Here is an 8,122-nt window from a genome sequence, read left to right on the forward strand (position 1 = left end):
TCGCATCAGCATTTCCATTCGGAACAGTTATTGTCCGAATGGGATGCAGACCGGTAGCGCTGCAACCTTTGACCTTGTTACTTGGCTGGGGGTTTAATCTGTTGCTGCTACGTATGGTATTAAAAACTTCCTCTACAAGTGCAGAGGGTGTTAGCACTTCCCTTGCTGTTACCGATGGAGATGGCTGCACCACTCGTGATTGTTGTGGTGTAGCATCTATCATTTGTACAGCATGGGAAATGGCAGACATTACAATAGGCTCATCATCCACATCATGAACATTTTCTTTATAGTTGCTTAAGGGTATTTTTGATAACTGTACTTGCACCTCCATCCACATAAGGTGGGGGTGGTGCGCGTGAACTGTTGGCAATACCTTCCACAATGCTACCTTGCTGCACGTGCGTGCCATTTTGCGGCTCACCCGCATTGCAATTCAGCGTCGCAGATGTATTCTCTGGCAATGTGCTCGCAACACTAGTTTGCATCACTTGCGCATTTTTAAGCCACGCATCCCCTTCATGCTGCCAAAACTTTAAACATTCATAATATTTGACTTTTTTCTCTCGGGAGCGCATCAGACTGATGTGATCCCGGACATTATCTAATACATCTTTATCAAAACTACCACTTCTGGGAAACGGTCTAACACTCTTCATCGTCATTTTAAACCATACATCACAGTACCTTATTGCATAAGTACCGTACTTAGTATGTATAATACGATGGGCCGATCCAAACGGCGCTTCCATTAGCAGCACATCATTGTCTAACATCTCTATTGTTTGCATGGCTCCCATTCTGAGACAACTCCTATGTTTTTCAATAAAGATTTAAACTGGTGAAAGACAGTCAAGATACTTTCACTTACCTGTGATGATTTAAACGGCAGAACCCACACACCTGTGAAGATTTGAAGAAGGCTACTCCACACACCCGGAGAAGATTTAAGAAGGCAACTTCCACACCTATGGAAGTTTAAGTCTGCTACTTCCATGCACCTCTCTACAACAAAGACAACTTGTACACCTGCTACTGTGTATAGAACGGTAAGCTGCTTACCGAGCGGCTAGCACTTAGCCCTTAAAGGTCATACAGTACCTCTAACTTTCGGGAACAAGTTACCCCTACCAACAAATACTCACTGTTACACACTTTTTTTCCTGCGCAGAAAAATACACGTTAACCCAGATATTGACAACAATTGAAAAGAATGTAAACCTCAACGGCTTTGTTTAAACACATGGCAGCACAACCGGAAGTACGTATACGCTATTGTGCGACCAGTCGCATACACAATAATGCGACTACCACACAACCGTATGACAACCTTTAGCTGCGTAAACAAAAGTGCGTCTATTCTGTGCGCAAAACTGTGACTCAGCCATGTGTTCAATACTGCGGTACGAGCCCCCAGCTAACGATACTGCCTTTGAACCTCTATATACCCCTGCCTATACCTTCTAATATCCTGCCTATAAACCTCTAAGGATGACGCTAATTTGCGTACACAGTCATACAGTAAATAAAGACTCCAGACCTACAACCTGTGGTTCCAAAGCACAAAGTATTATTCAAGTAAAAGTACAGCAGTTACACGCTATGATCCTCATATAATCTTAGCGCAAAGAGATTATACAGACTCAAGTACTATTATACATATACAGCGCTCTCTGGTCCAGATGTAGGCATCAGCAAGAAACCCCTCATCAATCAGCATTCAGCACAAAGACCAGGAACCCAGGGTCAGAGCACACATATTTATACCCCCCAGAAATAAACAACACAATAGAGAAGTTTGTTGCTAATTCCATTGGTCCTAAAGGAGAGGGCATATGTTACAAGGCATTTAACAGGTTGGTTCAAATAGACACAGCCCAGCCTCTAACAACTGGTGGTCTCTGGTTTCCCGCCTCATGCAAATCCTAACAGTTGTTCATATAATGTAAATTTTGTTGCTTGAAGTCTCTGCGGTCCATAAGTTGAGAATGCATGTTGCAATCTCTCCATCGATATTACCGGAATACTGTTGAGAGAGTACGCATCAGTACAATACCAAACATAGCTTACTTATCACGTATAAAACCTTAGTTATGAAATAACCTTTATTTCCTAGCAATGATAATAAATGTGTATTCTCGAATCTTATACCTTATAGCTTGTGGAACCTTGTATGTGAATATGTAATGTGTGAGTATATGGGGTTTGATATAAAGACGCTAGTTAACTTGGGACAGATGCGTGTGCATGGAGCTAATATTCAGCGTTTTCATACAGGATCTTATGCATTCGCTAATATGCAACTAGTTAACAGCGCAATTGTGTGTATTAATGTGTGTATGAGAAATGGTGAAAGGTGCAATCGCATGATGCTAATAGTAATATTGCCACATGTACTAAAGTGTGAGTTTATCTAAAATGGCGCTTAGGCGGCCATTCACAAAATGGCATCTTGCGATCTCATTTCCAAGATGGCGTCTTGCGGCCAGTCGCAAGATGGTGTCGCTGCGATCCAATTTTAAACTGATCTTGTCTCAGCCAATTATCCAGCTTTGACAAAGGGTTTAACACGGGAATGACCTATGAAATCCTGCTGTGTAAACAGCGCAATCCGGGTCATGATGACCTTTTGTGTTGCCAAAAAAGGATTAAACCTCCACTCCAATATAGATGCAAAAAAAATCTAAAATTTAATATACCATAAAATGCCATTTTAGCAGCCACAATAAGCCATAAAGTCAGGACATTATGTATCTCATATCATCATACATATAATCATGTTCTACCGAAGCATGAGTCTGGACATCATAAGATCATGCCATTCCCCAACAGCTGTTTCCGTTAACACCGTTTTCAAGAGGCAGCATCCACCATACTGAGAGACAAACAGGCTTAAATACATAAGTGGCAAGCTTACCTAATCACACATCATGGCATCACACGTGCGCCTCTGTCTGCCTGCGACGCCCGGCACACCCCCCAACAGAACGGTGCAGACACAGACCGCCATACCGAAAGTGAAGCCAGATTGCGGAACTAGTCTGCATCATCCATAGACGGGGGAAGGCACGCACGCACCCAGAAGTGACAACACAGTATCCACGGTGATCACTAGTAAACAAAAATACACAACAATACACACACATATATAATGCATAAAAATGACAAATTAAAAAATTAAAAATAATAAATTCATATCAAAAAATCCAATTGGGTGTCAAGAGAGTACATCATTTGAGAAAATATATACAAAAAATAAAAACAAATAATAATGAACACATGTCACATAATGAACAAATAGATTCCAGCATATATAGTCTCATACCTACCAAATAGAAACCTACGGTATTACAGAAAAGCTGACAAGCAAAGCTCCTCATTTAAACCCATAGGTACCATGCTATTGAGTTTATGGATCCAATGGCACTCATGCTGCAATACCAGTTTATGCCTGTCACCTCCCCTACTTAGGGCTGGAACATGATCCAATGGCATAAAACTAAAATCTTTCAGACTATGTCCCATAGCAGTAAAATGTAGAGTATTAGGATCCATCTTGAAAAATGCTTTTTTAATTGAAGACCTGTGCATGGCAATCCTCTCTTTAATCATATGTATAGACTTGCCAACATAAATCTTGTTACACGGGCACATGATGACATAAACCGCATATTTCGTCTCACAGTTCATACGGAATTGTAGTTTGTATTTCATACCAGTAATAGGGTGCACAAAGGAATCCCCTGTTTTGAAATGTTGACAATTCACGCATCCACAGCACTTAAATGCCCCTTTGTGTAGCTTAAGCCAACTGTTATTCAATGGAATATTGGCTCTAATATCAGAGGGACTAATCAATTGCTTCAGATTGTGGCTGCATTTGTAACAAAATAATGGCACATTATGGCATAAACTGTCCATCACTGGGTCAGTGGCAATTATGTGCCAATGCTTCAAAATTGATTTACGCAACATTCCAGAAGTAATAGAATATGTGCTAGAAAACACAAGTCTCTCTTTGCTCTCCTTTTTGCCACTGGAGGCAAGTAATTCATCATGATTGAGACATAGACACTTCTGTATTGCCTTTTGCACTTCTGAATGATGATAGCTTCTTTGAATGACCAGCGTCCCATTGTATTCAGTGTCTCTGGCAATTTCTCATGATCAGATGTAATACGAACTGCTCTGATAAGCTGGGAAAATGGCAAACCATTTTTCAAAGATTTTGGGTGGAAGCTAGACACCAGCAATAAGGTATTTTTATCGGTAGGAGGTATTTTTATCGGTAGGCTTCTTAAAAATGATGATGGAAAAATAACTGTTCTCCACCATCACAGTCACATCTAAGAAATCAATGCGACTGGGACTACATATGCTGGAAAATCTAATGGAGCTGGGAATCCTGTTGAGATTCTCCACAAACTGTCCAAGCATATATATATCTATATAGCACAAGACAAAAAATAGGGTGACAGTGACCTCTGGTGTCTCAAGCCCGTAAAATTATGACTTAGCAGTATGTTAAAAATATAACATCTGTTTTATTTAGTAAAAACAAATCAGGCAGAAAATATACTCCATACAATATCACTGTAAATGTAGGCTAGAAATAGGTAGAATAATAAAACAGCACTAAAATAAAATCAGACACTTTTACACTGGTAGTCAAATAAAAACAGGCAAAGTTTGGAATACATAATTAAAGTGCTGACAAATTAAAAATAACATTTATATGTATATGAGCATATAAAAAAGTAGACTTCCTTCCTCAATTGCAGGAAGCTGTATGTGTTATTCGGTCAATCCGGCTCTAGTGGCAGCGGCCAACTTGGTGCAGTCCACAGTCGGAGACAGTTTTTCAAAAGGTGCTTATCTTGCTGGCGGCCATCTTTGAGCGGCCATCAATAGTGAAAGTGTGCTCCCAGCAATATATGTAATGTAGAAAACATAGTATTAGAAAGCAGCAGTGGAATGAGGCTAGCAAATCTATATATATATAGGACAACATGGGTAAAACTTCTATAATAATAGTAATAATAATAATAATAATAATAATAAATAATAAAAAACCTATATACCACTTCACACTATTCTACAGCACCAGGGATTCCCAGGTGGTTTCCCATCCTAGTACTAACCAGGCCCAGGACTGCTTAGCTTCCAAGATCAGATGAGGTTGGGCATGACCACTGTAGTGTGGCTGTAGTTAGCGGTGTGGTATAAGGTAAAGCTAAATATAAGTAAAACAAAGCATGACTGAAATTATGCTGCACTTTTACAGCTATAGAAAGGGAGCTATTTTGTAGCTTTCATTGAACCCATTCGGATGCAGTGTCTTCAATTCGTATATCCAATACATCTCTCTCCTAGAGAGTAAATTGGAGAGATCACCTCCTCATTCCCCAAGGGTCACCAGTTAAATTAATTTGAAGGAAAGTTCTTCTGGATCTGAGTTGTGGAAAGACAAAAAAATGTTTGGACACTGCATGTGTCTGTACTTTGTTACAAATATTCCAGACATGTTCTTGGATCCATAATTTGAGTGGTCTCTTAGTCTTGCCCACATACTTTAGCTTACAGGAATATTCAAGCAAATAACTAACTGAGGATGTGTTGCAGTTTTTAAATTGTTTAATCTTATATTCCTTGGTTTTATCACTGTTGTGAAACATCTTCCTGACAGGGTGTAGAAACCTGCAAACATTGCATCTCCCACATTTGTAGCAACCTGTGCACTTTGGTAGAAGAGCTGACTGTTCCGGAATGGTCCTGATCATACTGGGAGCTAAAAGGTCTTTCAAGTTCTTGGATTACCTAAATACCATTTGTGGTTGTGCTGGGAGGGAATTTTTCAGAACAGGATACATTAGTAGGATGTTCCAATGGTCTTGAAGGGATTTCCTAATAATGTGTTCATGCCTGTTGTATGTGGTGACAAATTTAATATGTTCTTCCTTCTCATCCTTCTCCCTGTAGTTCAACAGCTTATTTCTACCCAATTGCCTGGTTTTGTTAAGTGCTCCATTTAGTACATGGGTAGGGTAACCTTTCTCTTTAAATCTATCTGTGTATACCTGCAATTGTTCACAATCTGCAAATTTCTTACAGTTTCTCTTTATCTGGTGAAATTGTGAGTATGGGATATTATTTTTCCATCTCTTCAGATGATTACTCTTGTAGTGCACGTAGCTGTTCATGTCAACTTTTTTAGTGAAATTCTTTGTGGTCACTTCTTCCCCAGATCTCACAAGTACAAGATCCAGGAACTGTATGGATTCAGTGCTTGTGTTTGAGGTAAATACCGTTCATGTCATTGAATGCAATATATATAAAAACTTGATTAAAAGAATCTGGCGTGCCTTCCCAATTTATGAAAATATAATTGAAATATATCATCTGTAAAAAATTATATTTTTCTTAAAAGGATGATCATTATAAATGTGTGCATTCTACCAACAGCCCATAAAAAGGTTTGCAAAACTGGGTGCAAAAATAGTCCCCATTGCTGTTCCACAAGTTTGAAGATAAAATTGATCCAGAAACTTAAAATAATTATGTTTAAGAATAAATAACATCAGATCACATATAAAATCTTTTTGGGCTTCTGACATAGTAAAATCATCACCAAGGTAATTCCTGCAGGCTTCTACCCTTTTTGAATGTTCTATGCATGTGTGAAGTGATTGTACATCTATTGTGGCCCACAAATATGTGTCTTTACAAGTCATATTTTCCATCAAGTTCAGCACTGCTGTGGTCTATTTGAGATAGGAGGGTGGGCAAGTGACATATTTATTAAGGAAAATGTCCAAATTTTCAGATAGATGTGATGTTAAAGAATCTATTCCAACCACAATTGGGTGTCCAGGTGGATTTGTCAAAGATTTGTGGACTTTGGGTAAAAAATAGAATATGGGGGTGATGGGGTTGGTTTGCATTATGTACTTGAACTCTTCTTTCTTGATGATCTCACTTCTTAGACCATGTAGCAAGATAGATCTGAGTACTTCCACAAATTCTTCTTTGGGGTCCCCAGTTAAAGCCATACAGGAGTTCCTATTGCTTTGCAGTCTCTTAGCTTCAGTGATGTAGGCTTCATGATCCATATTAACCAACACCCCCCCTTGTCAGCAGGTTTTAAAATAATCTCCCCATTCCTCTGTAATATTTTGAGTGCTTCCCTTTCTCTGTTTGTAAGGTTCTTTTCCACAATTGGTTGCATGTTAGTGTCACATAGTTCCTTCTTGACCAGATCATAGAATATGCTGGTGTAATTCCCTTTTGATTCCAATGGGTAAAATTTGGAAGTGGGATTCAAGCCAGACTTGGAGCATTGTTCATAGTTGGATATAACTGCATCCTCCTTTCTCAGGAAGTACCTCTTAAGGGTCAATTTCCATACAAATTTATTCAAGTCAATAAGCATATCAAACTTGTTCATTCCCATGGTGGGGGCAAAGGACAAACCCTTTTTAAGGAGAGAAATTTCTGATTCTGTTAGGGCATAGTTAGGGCATATTTAGAAAGTTTGAATATACCTTAAATCCCCTGTTTATTTACGTTTCACCTTTTGTAGTTGCTTCATCCACCAACCGCCCCACCGTCCTCTTCTTCGACTAAACATCTTTACAATGGAGATGCATGTGTGACGTTTTCTTTGAGGGAGGATTTTACTGTGTCCTGTATCTATATACTTAGTCCTGGGAATAAAAAATCATCAACATCTGTAGTATTTGCTCTAAGTCTCTGAAATGCTGAAAATCTATTTGTGGTGCATATAGGTTGAGCCTCTGTGGTCTCCATGTTTCTATTCCTAATTTGTTTCCTCTTTACAGGTACTGTTTGCCAATATTGTCTGTCTCTTCTGTTGTCATGCTGGCCCTGAGCTTTCAGCCGGCTCCAATTCTTTACTTTGCCATTGTCATAGTCATATTTGTCCCAAATTATTTTTTTCTCTTTCCCTCTGATCACCTCATTCTCAATCTGTTCCATCTTTTTATTGAGGACTTTTTCATTAATTCTAGAATCCTCCTTTTCTTTAAATGTGTCGATTTGTGCCTCCTTGTTCCTAATCTCTATTTCCTAGTTTGATGTCATCCTCTTTTTTTCTGCGATTAGA

The 8,122-nt window shown here is 39.0% G+C and overlaps 1 pseudogene; it reads right to left on the bottom strand.

Moving 5' to 3' along the window:
• Positions 1 to 5,092: 5,092 nt before the first annotated feature.
• On the bottom strand, positions 5,093 to 5,211 carry LOC148534553 (5S ribosomal RNA; annotated as a pseudogene).
• Between the last annotated feature and the right edge of the window lie 2,911 nt (positions 5,212 to 8,122).

This window comes from Taudactylus pleione, unplaced genomic scaffold, assembly GCF_031769625.1.
Source record: "Taudactylus pleione unplaced genomic scaffold, aTauple2 ptg000066l, whole genome shotgun sequence".
NCBI classification, from domain to species: Eukaryota; Metazoa; Chordata; class Amphibia; order Anura; family Myobatrachidae; genus Taudactylus; species Taudactylus pleione.